Source organism: Sardina pilchardus, chromosome 23, assembly GCF_963854185.1.
Source record: "Sardina pilchardus chromosome 23, fSarPil1.1, whole genome shotgun sequence".
NCBI lineage: Eukaryota > Metazoa > Chordata > Actinopteri > Clupeiformes > Clupeidae > Sardina > Sardina pilchardus.
The window spans coordinates 22,796,864-22,811,366 of NC_085016.1; the positions used below are offsets into that span (position 1 = coordinate 22,796,864).

The 14,503-nt window shown below is 40.5% G+C and overlaps 1 long non-coding RNA gene across 1 annotated transcript; it reads right to left on the bottom strand.

Annotated features, from left to right (window-relative positions):
- Positions 1-9,946: 9,946 nt before the first annotated feature.
- On the bottom strand, positions 9,947-13,392 carry LOC134071553 (uncharacterized). The gene is made up of 5 exons (XR_009937085.1): positions 13,339-13,392; positions 11,819-11,907; positions 11,588-11,669; positions 11,166-11,240; positions 9,947-10,214 (listed from the first exon to the last, which is right to left on the bottom strand). It is a non-coding gene; the product is annotated as an uncharacterized LOC134071553 (long non-coding RNA).
- Positions 13,393-14,503: the final 1,111 nt, after the last annotated feature.

Consider the following 14,503-nt stretch of genomic DNA (forward strand, 5'->3'; position numbering starts at 1 on the left):
TTGACAGCGTTTATTACCGCCCATCCCCGTCCCTCTACAACGCCAATTGCGTGTGCACAGCTGAATATAAGCGCAGTTGAACATTAAAAAGAATTAAAGTTTAGCGATCATACATGATGCAAAGATGTCAACGAGCAGTGATAGACAGGGTAGGCCTGTAGTTCTACTAATCTACTGGAAAAATACTTGAACTATTTACTAGACTATGGCTATGACTTAATACCTAGTCTAACAGATTGGGAATTGTAGGCTATATCGTGAAAGAGAAAATACAATATTAGACAGGCAAACAAAAGTTAAGGTTGCCTTTGACATAGTTCAATGAAGAAAACTGATGCTCTGAATATTGATTCAGTTGGCTCCAAAAGCTTATCTGATACACGGATTTAACCGCAATTTGGATTACATCTGCTTTGGCGGAATACTTAATTAATCGCTATTAGCACTTCCTCTCCCCTGTGCTTGCGTGGCACGGAATTGTCACGGAAAAGCGCAAATGGCCGTTCTCAGCTCCCACGACAGGCAGTGTATTCTGCGCATGTTAGTAGGCCTACATACCTCCCCATGTTTTTACGTGCACGTTACACCTGAAATAGGCGCAAAAACATTAGTACATCTGGCCCTGAGTGTTTGTTTGTCTATGTGAATCACGCCACTCCGCCCCGCATTGGCAATTATTTGCTAATATGTCTGTTTATGTCTTGATATCTGCATGTGCAGTGCTTTAGGTTGCCACTTTGTGCATACAAAAATGTGCTTTAATGTACATAAAATTAATTGAAAAATGTCGGGGAAAAAATTGATCTAGAACAGAACATTCAAAATAATCTTACCAAGAAGGACCAGTGAACGATAAAGCTCCTTCATCTGAACAAGAGCCTTAAGCTCCTGTTCTTTGACAGGCTTTAGTTCAGTTAACAGGTCAGCCTTTACACGAAGGGGGCCTGGATGACAGATCATCAATATTGGGGACAAGCCCACTTGGTGTAGTTGGTGGATCTGTAAAATGAAAATAAGTTGTGATAAATAAGTTGTGATATGTTTTATGCACAAATGTACAAATTCTTGAATGATTTGCACAAACGAAGGACAGGAAAAGAATAGCCAATGCAGGTTTGGCGATTTCATCGCCACTTTCGCTTTTGCTTTTCGCTCATTTGACGCTTGCAGATTTCTCTGCAGAGCTTCCCCTGCAGCTTCAGTGTGTATATTTTACAACACTCCACAATCGGTCAGTCTGCCTTTTCATGAGCATGATCGCAAGGCTGGAGACATTCTGCTTGTCAGTGCCACCGTCCCGGTGGCAACAAACTTGCATACATGGTTTTTCCGCTCAGAGGCGCTAGGGGGAAGCGAGACAGCAGTCATTCAACCCGAAATAAGTCAAATAACCATTCCAATGACAATGATTAGTTAAGCCAAATTAAGCTATACCTTGCATAGTTCACCTTTAACCAATCATTAGATACACCCAGAGCGGTAGATAAAACAGAGTGGCGACACTCCCATAGACCCTCAGAGGAGAAAATGGCAGCGCTTTTTACTTCTGCGATATGGGACACTTGGAACTATCAACAACCAATCTCTTGGTCAGTAGTCAGTGAGTTAATTGATTACTCCCTCCAGCATCCAGAAGTACTTCAAAGAGTGTTGCAACTCTCTCTTTCTATGGCTCTGGGTACACCATACTGATACCAGGTTAGAACACCTTTTGAGGGTCACACATTTTGATGCACATCAATAGGACAGTATCTTGCAGTTGGTGCAAACACTTCCAGCCAGCATCTTGCTGAATCAATGCCACAAAGAATTAAGGCAAAAGGGGATCTAACCTAGTATTAGTATTGTGTACAAAATGGCTGGTTTGGTGAGTGAGTAAGTCAGACCAACTACCAATCACTGACACTCACCAAGGCGCTGGCTTTATCTATTAACTTGGGCACATTATGGCCCTCTACCATCCTCCTTGCCCACTCCTCCGTGGCCTTGGCCTTTTTTTTGGTTAAGGCCACCTTCAGTGGCTGCTCTGACCCACAAGCCTTGCACCTCTTGCATGCCACAAAGATGTGGGCCATGCAAGAGGTGCACTTTTTCAAATTGGTTCCTGGCATGATTCTAGAAACATAAGAGCAGGTTGTTAGCACAGGAATGGTCAAAATGTCAAGTCAAATCAAGCTTATTCAGAAGTGGACATCCCAAGCTCAGGAAGTTAAGCCCTGACAAGTATTTAATCCGACCATGTAGTAAACCAGCTAATTAGCAGCCAGACAGATCAAATAATTGGTGATATCCTGGTGATATCCTGTGTTAAGCGCACAGGTAGAAAGGAATGGCAGGAGTTTGACTTTCTGTAACCGGGGGGATGTCCACCTCTGAGTTTATCTATATGACACATTTCGGATACACTGGTATTATCTGGTTAGTATGTTAGATTGGTAGACCTATGGTATATGACTTGCGTAACAAAAACGCAAACATGTTTCTGGCGCGCACGCATATTTAAGAGCGTGTGTGAGAGCGCGCAATCCATAGCTAATCTCAGACTTCTTAACCATTTTAACATTGATTGCCCAACACATTCAGACTTAAAGAAAAAAAAATCCTTCTAGTTTATCAAGTATACTATATAGACATTGTTCTATGCACAAAGTTTGAATGGCGTCAATATCTTAGCCTATCTTATTTAAAATAACCATGTTAAGCATGGGGCTATCAGCTACGATTAGCATTGGGTTGGAGGCATGCAAATTAAAAAGGGATCTTGCTCAGCTTTGTTTGGTCTTTGTTTATTTTGGCTGAGCTAAGAAGACTTTCGATAATGATTTCCAAAATCAACGTTTGTAAATAATTCCATATGCATGACACATTAGCTTATTTCAAAATAGGAGCAGCCCACTTACCTCGTCGACTATGTCTGCAACTATGTCAGATACAATTCAATTTCAGGGGGCGCTGTAGGCTATGCCTATTGCCACTTCGGCATTGGGTGGGCGTAGAAGAAGAAGGCGTCGCGAAATTCATTAATTAACTCATAATTAGGCTACCGTACTTGTCAAAGAGATCATCGGTTGCAGCATGAACTTGAATAGGCTACCTGTGTGATAGAAGGATGAAGATGGATACGGTAGAGAAGCAGGAGATGCGTGTTAAAATGAAGTTAATGAAGTTAAAATTAATTTTCTTGAATTTCCCCTTGGGGATCAATAAAGTAGGCTACAGCCCACCTATCTATCTATCTATCTATCTATCTATCTATCTATCTATCTATCTATCTATCTAAATAGGCCCAATTAAGACTCCAGAAGCGAATAGCCTAATATTTTGTAAAAGGTTCACAGATGTGGCAGTAGCCTAGTGTAGGTAGAGAAGCAGGAGATGCGTGTTAAAATGAAGTTAATGAAGTTAAAATGAATTTTCTTGAATTTCCCCTTGGGGATCAATAAAGTAGCCTACAGCCTACTGTATCTATCTATCTATCTATCTATCTATCTATCTATCTATCTATCTATCTATCTATCTAAATAGGCCCAATTAGCGAATAGCCTAATATTTGGAAAAGGTTCACAGATGTGGCAGTAGCCTAGTGTAGGCCTAAGTTATGTATAGCCTACTTTTTGCGAAGCTATTTAAAAGTAGCCTATGACAGCCAGAAAACAGGCACGACGATATAACGAACAAATGCAACGGAGTGACTTAAGTGCAATTCCCAGACCTCAAGCAAGCAATATTGCTTTACACTGACATGGACTTAAGCCCGAGGAAGAGCTTTGGCTCGAAACGTTGCTTCATTAAGAGCTATACTTTTCTTTTCTTTTTTTGTATGGCTTACGGCTCTTGATCCTGCACCAGGGCAAAATTAACATAGGATGTGCGAGGATATTCAACTTTTATTTACACTGACATGGAACTAGGCCGAAGAATTAATGAAATCGCTCAGTAAATTAATAGCCTACTGATACCAGCTTACCGGGTGTCCACGTTAAACGTTCAGCCTAGGCGTGAGCATTTGATAAGGATGCGTGGTCAATGACCACTGGTCATGGGTTAAGGGCACTTTAACTAATAAAATGTATGGCAGTCTAAGACTCCGCACAGACATATGTCGGCCTGGGCCATGCCATGGTAGGTTCGCACATTGATATGCACGTCAAAATTACTTTGATTCGTGTGTCTGACTTTAAACAGTGTGCTTTAATTCAGTCTTTAGGCTAGTTCATTCTAAAGCAGTTCTTACGTTTTGATCAGCAATAGACTATTTCTCTTGCCTGCCTTGCTGCCTTCACAATATTTCCTCCGGAATACAAATTTAGGCTAGGATATAATTAAAAAGCATAGGCTACTTGCGCTCTTATTCTCTATTCTCTCTCCCGTGCAAACATGTTCTAGCCTATGCCTAGATGTTTAGTTCTACACAACGTTTCGCAAATAAATTAGTTTGTTTTGCAAAACACAATGTCGGTAAAGCACTAAATACAGCTTTATGTAATATATATTTCTTGACACACTGAAATCATCAATGCAATTTCTGAAAAATGCATTCCCTGTTGACTGGGCCGGGATTGGGAAATAAAAATCACCAGAACCCGATCCTCGTCAAAACCGACCGCTCGGCTACTTTAGTAAACGGCTTTACGAATTAACGTGTACTGTGTTTTCGTACACATATGTACTACATTGGTTTTGAGATCAGGCTGCACACACACACACACACACGCGCGTACAAACGCATACACACGCACGCGCGCGCACACACACACACACACACACCAAAATGGTTAGGGACTCCAGCTCAGCACCAGTCACAGACCCAGGTTTCCTCACCAGCCTGTCCAGTCACCAAGCTGCCCTTTTCTTATGCTGCCTCCCAGGAAAGACTGGCAAGTGTCCTCAGTTCAACCTCTCTGTCTCTCTCTCTCCCTATGTCTGTTTCTTCTTAATTATTCCTATGCCTTAACTCACACACACACACACACACACACACACACACACACACGCGCAGTCCAGAGCTAAAAATATGACAGGCATGCTTGGTATTCGTTCCTAGCCGGAAGCACAAATATGAGACTTGATCTTATTAACTGAACATTGAATTATGGGAGATTTGATCAGTGTGCATGTGTTTCTGTGTATATGCATGTGTATGGATGTGTGTGTGTGTGTGTGTGTGTGTGTGTGTGTGTGTGTGTGTGTGTGTGTGTGTGTGTGTGTGTGTGCATGCATAGCTGGTGTGATGTGTGTGTGTGTGTGTGTGTGTGTGTGTGTTTGTAGACCAGGGTCTGCTGACCCCATATGAGCTAGGTGAAAACATAAAGAGGGTCTTCAGAGCCTTGAGGCGGTTAATGCATAACTGTTTGCATTTTTTACATGTGACACAGACTTCAAACAGAGGCTTAGGCATGGGAAAGCTCGGATGAATTCACTTGTGCTGGGGGCGCAGGAATCACACAGCTCTACTGTTAGTAACAGAGAGCACATGGGAAGACAGCAGAATACATGGGAACACATGCTGTGACCTTACAAAACCCTTATGAAATCCAAGTCAAACACACACACACACACACACACACACACACACACACACACACACACACACACACACACATAAATGTGCATGCACTCCCACTCACGCACACACACACCAACACAAATATCACAACTCTGTGGTTGCTGAAAGTTAATCTCCACTAATCCCGGGTACCCCAGCATAGGCTAATACAGCAAACTGATTAACTAACAGCTTTCGCCACAACGCCAGTAGGCTAAGTGCTAGCCTTTTGTTGTTTTCATAGCAGGTGTACTGGACCCCTAATAGATCCCTGTGGGTGGGATACAATGCAGCTGTTTGCATGGCAAGCTGAGGTGGAGGTAAAATGCATGACATGTAAAGCCAAAGAGCTGTACACTAGCTGTGGGGGCCAAGCGAACGCTGAATAATACACTTTATTACCATGCTGGTGGTGCTGCTCGGTGGAAAGTCGCTCTCTCTGCCCGTTATTTGGGTCCAAATCAGTCTCTTTCTCTCTCGCCTTCAGCAGCCTCAGGCGGAGAGCTGACCTGTTTGTGTGACAGCCAGGAGACAGCAGTGACAGCACCAGCTTACCAACAACAACACTCCTCTCTCTCTCCCTCTCTCTGTCTCATCCTCTCTTTCTCTCTATTCCTTCTCATCCTCTCTTTCTCTTTAGCCTCCCGTCTTTTCTCACATTCAGTGGCTGGCTGTAATGTTGCTCGACTGATAACTTTCATAAGCCTGTTTGGAGTAATTACATGGCCTGTCAGATGATGCTACCCAAAGGCTACGGTGCCTGTCATGCTAATCAGGGTTGCTGCGCTCACACTAGCCAATAGCACGGGCTGACACTGAACAGGCAGACGCTAACGGGTGGACGCTAAGAGTCTGACGCTAACTGGGTTGACACTAACAAGCTGAGGTTAGCAAGGTGATACTAAGTGTTATGCTAGCACAGTTGACATTAACAAGTTGAGGCTAATGATCTGATGATGCTAACATGATGGCAGCAAAAGAGACCAGTGTGCCAGGTGGTGTCCCTAGTTCAGTAGTGGCCATCTTTACATTACATTACATTACATGTAGCACTTTTTTCATCCAAAGTGACTTATGTCGGGATTCATTACATTGTCCCCTGTGCCTCGCTCAAGGGCACAACGGCGGAAGCAGTGAATTCAACCGACAACTTTTAGACAAGCTAGCCCAGCTCCTTAACCACTACACTACCACCGCCCTATCTATGTAGTTTGATGTACCAATTTAAGTTTATTTTCATTATTGCATACCCCCAATAGAAATGGACAACGTTGCATTCTTTGTGGTGTTTGTTCTTAGAGAGAAAAACATGTTCCTTAGAGGCGTGCTTTAGGAAGTATGCGTGTATGTGTCAGCACCTTGCATATATATATATATATATATATGTGGTATCTGCCATGCAGAATACTAGCTGTATAACCTGACTACGCCACCCCCTGGTAAAGGGCAGGAGGATCCCTAAACTCTCTCAGTGTGCAGTGTGGCTAGTTCAATGTGCTCCCCGCAAAGGGACAATTGACAGAGGCATAAATGTGAAAAAATACATACATTTATTAGAAAACAGTTAAACAAATCACGATCAAAAATGTTAAGCATTCACATGGCTCATTATGTGGAGTGGCTGGCTGTTCCCCTCAATATAAGAAGGTCGGATCGGCTCTCACACGCTCCCAACTCCAGAGGCCCCTGGCGAGACACAGAAAAGGAGACAGCAAACCCAACACCAAACAAGCATGCAACACAAGCACTACACACTTAAGGTCTTATCAATACCACTACAAATATCACAGTGTTGCATTTACAAGTAACACACCACTACAGTGTCCCTCACCGAAGTGGTCCCTCATGCAGGAGCAATGTGGCAGAGCGGATCCGGCCTTGTACAAAGCCAGTCTATGGTAAAGACAGAGAGGGAGGAGAATAACCAGCACTCACAATTATCACCAATACAAATACCAATAGCACTATTAGGCTTTACTGAGACGTACACAACTCATTAACAAAACCCAGCTAACAAGTTGGCCAGTTGTTATAGGTCAAGGCGCAAACTCAACTAAAACCATAAATGCACGAAATAAACAATAAAACAGTGGCTGGCCTGGTCCCTTTTAAGAGAGAGAAGCAAAGCATTAATTGCCAGTTTCCTCTAACAGTAAAACATGTACAACCTTACAACCAGCAAATAGAGGCCTACTTTGGGAATGCGCAATGTTCTCACAGCACAGAACACAGAGAAGGAGGAGAGAGCCTTCCAACGCTACAGAGACAAAGCAATAGCAACATTAAACACATTATAATATAAAACAATCAATAAAATACACATAAATGTTGTTGCATTTACCAGTGCATCAATGTCTATGGCCCAGCAGCTCATAGGTGGTCACAATGTCAAAATGCCAGTAGCCTCTGTGTCCTCCATGAACAAAGGTACACACGGTCACCCTGATAAAAGTAAAATAAATTAGTCATTAAAACACTGCACATTCAACATGCTTTAGCACCAGTTCACAAACCTGCATGGCATGGGCGCTCAACTCAAGCACAGTGTCACAGCAGCAGCAAGAGAACCTAGCTGCAACCACCAAACATTTTATCACTTCCTGGGTGGTCATGTGATGACCCACCTCAGGTGGTGGTGCGTGTCATGTGACTGCCTGTGGTGCAAGTCACCAAGGTTCCCACATATATACATATATATACACACACACACACACACACACACACACACACACACACACACACACACACACACACACACACACACACACACACACACACACACACACACACAGATGTACAGTATATGTAAATATGCAATTTGCTGACACACACACACCCACACATATATAGTTGTGTCACAACATAAATCCCCAATATTCAGCATCTGACTTCAGCAGTACAAACACGTACATACACACACATACACACACACGTCCAGCGTGGATGCAGCTCAACTGACCCCAACGGTACAGATCATCAGCTGAAGCACTGAAGTAGCCTACTGCTGATAGAAAGGTAGAAGGGGACATCATCGGGGCATCAATTACCACCTTTTTACAGTTCCTGAGGGTGAAAACCTTGCTGCTAGATGGCAGTTTTGCTCATGTAAGTTTGGATCCATAAAATAATCTGTGTGTTCTTGTTCGCTTTTTAGAATGGGCAACGCGGCAATCACTGTTCACCATCCTACCAGTCTGGACCATGGAATCCCTTATCTGATCTCAGGGAAAATAGGGGACACGACAACCAGCATGATCCGATTGCAGAAGAGGTCTGGGACTGCTGTGGGCTGTGGCGCTCGGATTGTTTTTAAGAAAAATGTGTTGGAGGGCCAATGGACCTATAGGGTCACTCAACAGACCACTTCGAGCTTTGAAATAGGTGACGAAATAACTTTAACAGCTAAAGCAGAGAATGAGGCAAGCAATAAACTTGCTGCGAGGTTCGGCATGTCATGGTCTGAAATAAGAGAGAGTGTCACTCTCATCCACAGTAAGGTAACTAACACAAATGACTACTCCGAGCTGTACTGCTATGTAGAGTACAACGGAAAGGATGTTGGAGAGTAGGCCTACTACTGGACCAAGAATGAGTTAAACCTGAAGGCTACCCACAGATGGTCTGAAAATTCTGAGATGATTATTGACATCAATTTCTGAATGCTGATCTATCTAATCATGTTATAATGTATATGCTGAATCTATTTTATCACCCATGTTATTATAACGTATCTAATCAGTACAGCTGATACACACTGTAATGGCTCCAAAAAAATCTTTAAAAATGAGTTAGCCTATAAAAGGCAACGTTTCGATCAACAGATCTTCTTACTCTTTGACACGTTTTTTTTTGTCTGGCACCTGTTTAAACTAGGGATGTCACGAGAACCGATACTTGCGATACCTCTCGATTCTAAAATGAAAAAACACCGACGATGCCTATTTTTTTGAAGCACCTTAAGCACCGACGCCAGCATAAGCATCGGTGCTGCGACTCTTCCGGAACTGATGGGGGCAATACAGTGTTTCCCACACATTGACTAATTTGTGGTGATGCGCCACAGATTCAGCACAGGCCGCCACATCCCATACAGAAAAATAACATATTGACATATATGCAGCTTGAATATATTCCAGTATAAGGGCATCTATGTTAAATACATATATTTACATCTATGTTAAATACATATATTTACATATATGTTAAATACATATATTTACATATATGTATCAATATATGTCAACATATAAGTACATGTTTGAAATTGGCCACTTTCTTATATTTTCTGCATATAATTAAATATATTTAAATATATTGCACTAAGAAGAATGATCACGTGACCCTTGATGAAAATTGTGATCACATGACCTATATATTTCAGACTTATATTTCTCACATATATTCTGATATATTGTTCAAATATAGTTCATATTCTACTATGGTTTCATGTTTTCTGCATTTACAATTGTTTTCACTATAGTATTTACTTAAAATTAACCATAGTATCATTATAAAGAGGAAGAAACACACAACTCTTCTGTTTTCTTTTGTTGAATTTATTTAAAAATGGCCATTTTTGTTTTTGTACTGACATCACAGTTCTGCAAGTTTGGCATTAATTGCATGGCCCAGCAATCTTGAGGGAGTGCCTGAATCTCTTCTAGGTGGCCTATGGAAAAGACAGAACATATACAAATAGAACATGCAAAATATTAGTGACAACCACAGATGCTAAAGTACAGAATCACAATAATTGGAGAGAAATACAAAGCCAGTTGGAGAGAAAGACATACGTTATGTAAAATAAAATAAATTCATCCATTATAGTCTTTTTTCTATTATTTACTTACAGCAATACCTTTTTACATTTAAGTTTAGTTTGACTTTGTTATAAGTGAAAATCAGCTCTATTGACAAATCTTGCAAGATAATTTAGTTTATCTTACAAAAGTGGTATTTCCACAAAACAAGAAACTTGTATTTGCAGGATTCGCCAATAGAAGTAGATTTTCACTTATAACAAGGTCAAATAAGTGTACATCAAGTGCAAAAATGTCTAAAGATGTATTGATATATGCACATAATAGATCAAATAAACACGCAATTGGGAACAAAATGATTCATACCCCTGGAATTATTTATTTAATGTTGATTTTCCCTTAACCAATGTTTGTTCTGACTGAAAATGACATTGCCACATGCCAAAAGGTTGTAAGACCATGTGCTAGAAACATGGAACTTTTTTTACATTTTGATGATAAATGGCATGTGGCAGTGTCATGTTCAGTCAGAACAAACATATTGGTCAAGAGAAAATCAACATTAAACGGATATTTGCCATGAGCAGTAAAATCATGAGGAAAATCTGCCTGTCTCTATGGGAATTTAACATAGGGGTGTCTTTAAAGGTTGGACTTTTCCTAAATTAAGGCATTGAGATCAATTTCCAAAAGATGATTTCAACTTCAGCATGGGGGTCCAAACTTATGCATATGACTGTAGCCGATATGAATATGAATAATGTTCATAACTGTATATTCACTTAAGGTTATCTCACTTCAAAAAAATATTGCATAGAAATACAAAGTGAGTTGGAGAGAAAGACATACAATAAACTCACCCATTATGGCCTTAACCCTTTAAGGGTCCAGGAACTCCTTTTGCTCCCCTGTCTGCAACTCTTAAGACTTGCCCCCTGAAAAAATTGCACAATCAATTAGATCCTCAAATAGTTTACTACTGAAAAGATCTATGATGGTGAGGTGAAAATGTGAAGCAGTCCACACAGATAGCCTAACATTTTTAAACGAGACAACACAACTAACTCATACACAGGAGAGACATAGAGAATTACACAGATAAAGCATTCAGTATCGTTCTGAATCAACTGTAACGATCTTAATGCACAAGCAGGCCAGGTAACAGTGTACAATAGTCCAGCTTGGAAATAACCATAATCTGTACAATAAGCTGTGTGGAATCTTGTGTCAGATAAGGTCTGATCTTCCTAATGTTGTAAAGGATAAAAACACAAACACTTACACCAGGTTGAGAGCAGCAGCCATAGTAGCAGGTAGTGCCATCAGGACAGACTGATTTTGCTCTGGACAGTTCATAGAGCCCACTACAAAGTCATAACAAACAGACACATGAAAGGAAGGGTTAAACTAAACATTTACAAACACAAATACATGCACACATACCAATGCTATATGCAATTATGTGTGTGTGTGTGTGTGTGTGTGTGTGTGTCTACCTGGTGAGTGAACTCACTTGCAGGCTTGTAATGGGCTTTGGAAGTGACAATATTCCAGAATAAACCCAGCGGTCTCAGGGCAGCAGTCCTCCACACAACACACCGCCTGCAAACAGAAGGAACAGAAGGAGGCTAAAATTAATAAGTTGCAAACACAGAGATCTATAGTTCCTGAAATCGGGGGGTGAGATAACGTATAGCAACACTATATATGCATCAACACTACATGTATTACTTTTAAATAATGTTAACTACCCATGTCCCATGGAAGTTTGCAACGTAACTCTATTAGCACTAAGTAACGTTAACAACTTTCATACTTCAGCCTGCATGGTAATAGCCACTTTAAATGTACTGTTGGCTAAGCTACTTGCGCCTGATATTTAATTCAAACTAAAGCTGTACATTCATAAAGACATCTCTGACTGAATTATTGCTAGATACAGTGGGTATAGTAAGTATTCACACCCATGCTAAAGTTGACTTAAAAGAGGAATATAAAATCATCTTTTGAGAATTGATTGTAATGCCTTAATTCAAAAAATGAGTAAAAATCAAACCGCTAAGGACACTAATTTTCTTTGTGATTGAAGAATGTATCGTAAATAGATAAATGTTCTACCTTAAATACAGGTTGCATAAGTATTCAACCCCTATGTTAAATTCCCATAGGAGCAGGAGGATTTTTTATATGTTTTTATTTTTAAAGGCCAGCTATTTCATGGATCCAGGATATTATGCATCCTGATAAAGTTCCCTTGGCCTTTGGAATTAAAATAGCCCCACATCATCACATACCCTTCACCATAGATAGAGATTGGCATGGTGCTTTTTCCAGTTAGCCTTTTAGCCTGTTTGATTTGCATTGAGCTCAATGAGCATCAAACAGGCTAATTGGCTAACTGTAAAACGCACCATGCCAATCTCTAGCTATGGTGAAGGGTATGTGATGATGTGGGGCTATTTTAATTCCAAAGGCCAAGGGAACTTTATCAGGATGCATAATATCCTGGATCCATGAAACAGCTGGCCTTTAAAAATAAAAACATATAAAAAATCCTCCTGCTCCTATGGGAATTTAACATAGGGGTTGAATACTTATGCAACCTGTATTTAAGGTAGAACATTTATCTATTTACGATACATTCTTCAATCACAAAGAAAATTAGTGTCCTTAGCGGTTTTATTTTTACTCATTTTTTTAATTAAGGCATTACAATCAATTCTCAAAAGATGATTTTATATTCCTCTTTTAAGTCAACTTTAGCATGGGTGTGAATACTTACTATACCCACTGTATATTAACTACCATTCCAGATATTCCTCATAATGAAGTTGGTTACTGTAAACGTTAACATTAACAGCTAACATCGCTAACGTTAGTGATGTTAGCTCGCTAGCTATATGCTAACTAATTATGATTCTAATCTAACACTATCAAATCATAATCACTTTGGTTAAGATTTCATTATGAAAACAATACATTTCTAATAGATTCCCGTTTTCAATTGGCATACGAAAGTACTGTAATTCTTACCTTGAATATGATGATGACGGCAGAGTTTGTTCAGCTTACACACAGCAAGCTTCATGACAGAAAAGTGACAGTTGAAGTGTGACTTGTGGCTGGAGTTGAAAAGTCAGTTGGGGTGGGGGATGGGAATTGCTGTGTGTGCGCATGCACTTTTAAAAAATCTATTCAGTGAATATATTCAGCACATAGACTTACATGTAAGATATTCACATATATGTTAGTGCTGGGTTCCGCATATACTTGCATCTATTCAGTGAATATATTCAGCACATAGACTTTCATGTAAGATATCCACATATATGTTACAGTGCTTGGTTCCACATAAACTTGCATATATACATATTGGTACTATATATGTATTCAATATATTTTAGCCATCTATTTAAACATATGCTGGATGCAGCTGCATATATGTGCATATATTTTTTCCATGGATTTTTCTGTATGGGATATTGCGTTTCGTTACTTTGTTTTATTTACTTATCTATTTTTTAACGGTATTGAAAAACACGCAACATTCGTTAAGCTGAATTTCCTTTCCCTGCTCTCCCTCTGTCACTCACGCGTCTGTCTCTCATGCACACACATATGCACACACACACACAGCCTCTCCCTACGTGTACACAGCGTCTGTCTCCATGAAAACCAACCAGATCATTCCTGGAAGCGTGGTCGTATTGATGCACCTCACGCTGCCCGGGTGGAAGCATAGTTCTTCCGCAACTTTTGTAGATTATACGTGCAACTTTACCAAACAGTAAAAGTAAACTTGTTCTCCTTGGCCCGCTCTCGTACGTGCTCAATGGACACCCGCCCACGACATGCACATTTAATCCAAATAAAACATTCACAATCGTGAACGCAATGACGCACAGAAGACGACTAGCTAAATTGCTGTTTAAAATCCGGTTAGCATCATTAGCTAGTCTGCTGCAGACATTAAAACTCTTGCATTCAAGTTGACTGACCATCTCAATACCAATGTTTTTCAACTCCAAGACTTAAAAGGTTCTGTCCCAAGGAGAAAAAGTAGCTTACCTTGAAACTTAAACACATGTGGGGAAACTGAACAGTCCAACCAGAGTATGATAAGCTTAGCCTGCTACTTTGTTTACAAAATGTTGAGGCTTCAACCAGACAGCTGAATTTAAGAGGTGGAGTTGTAATA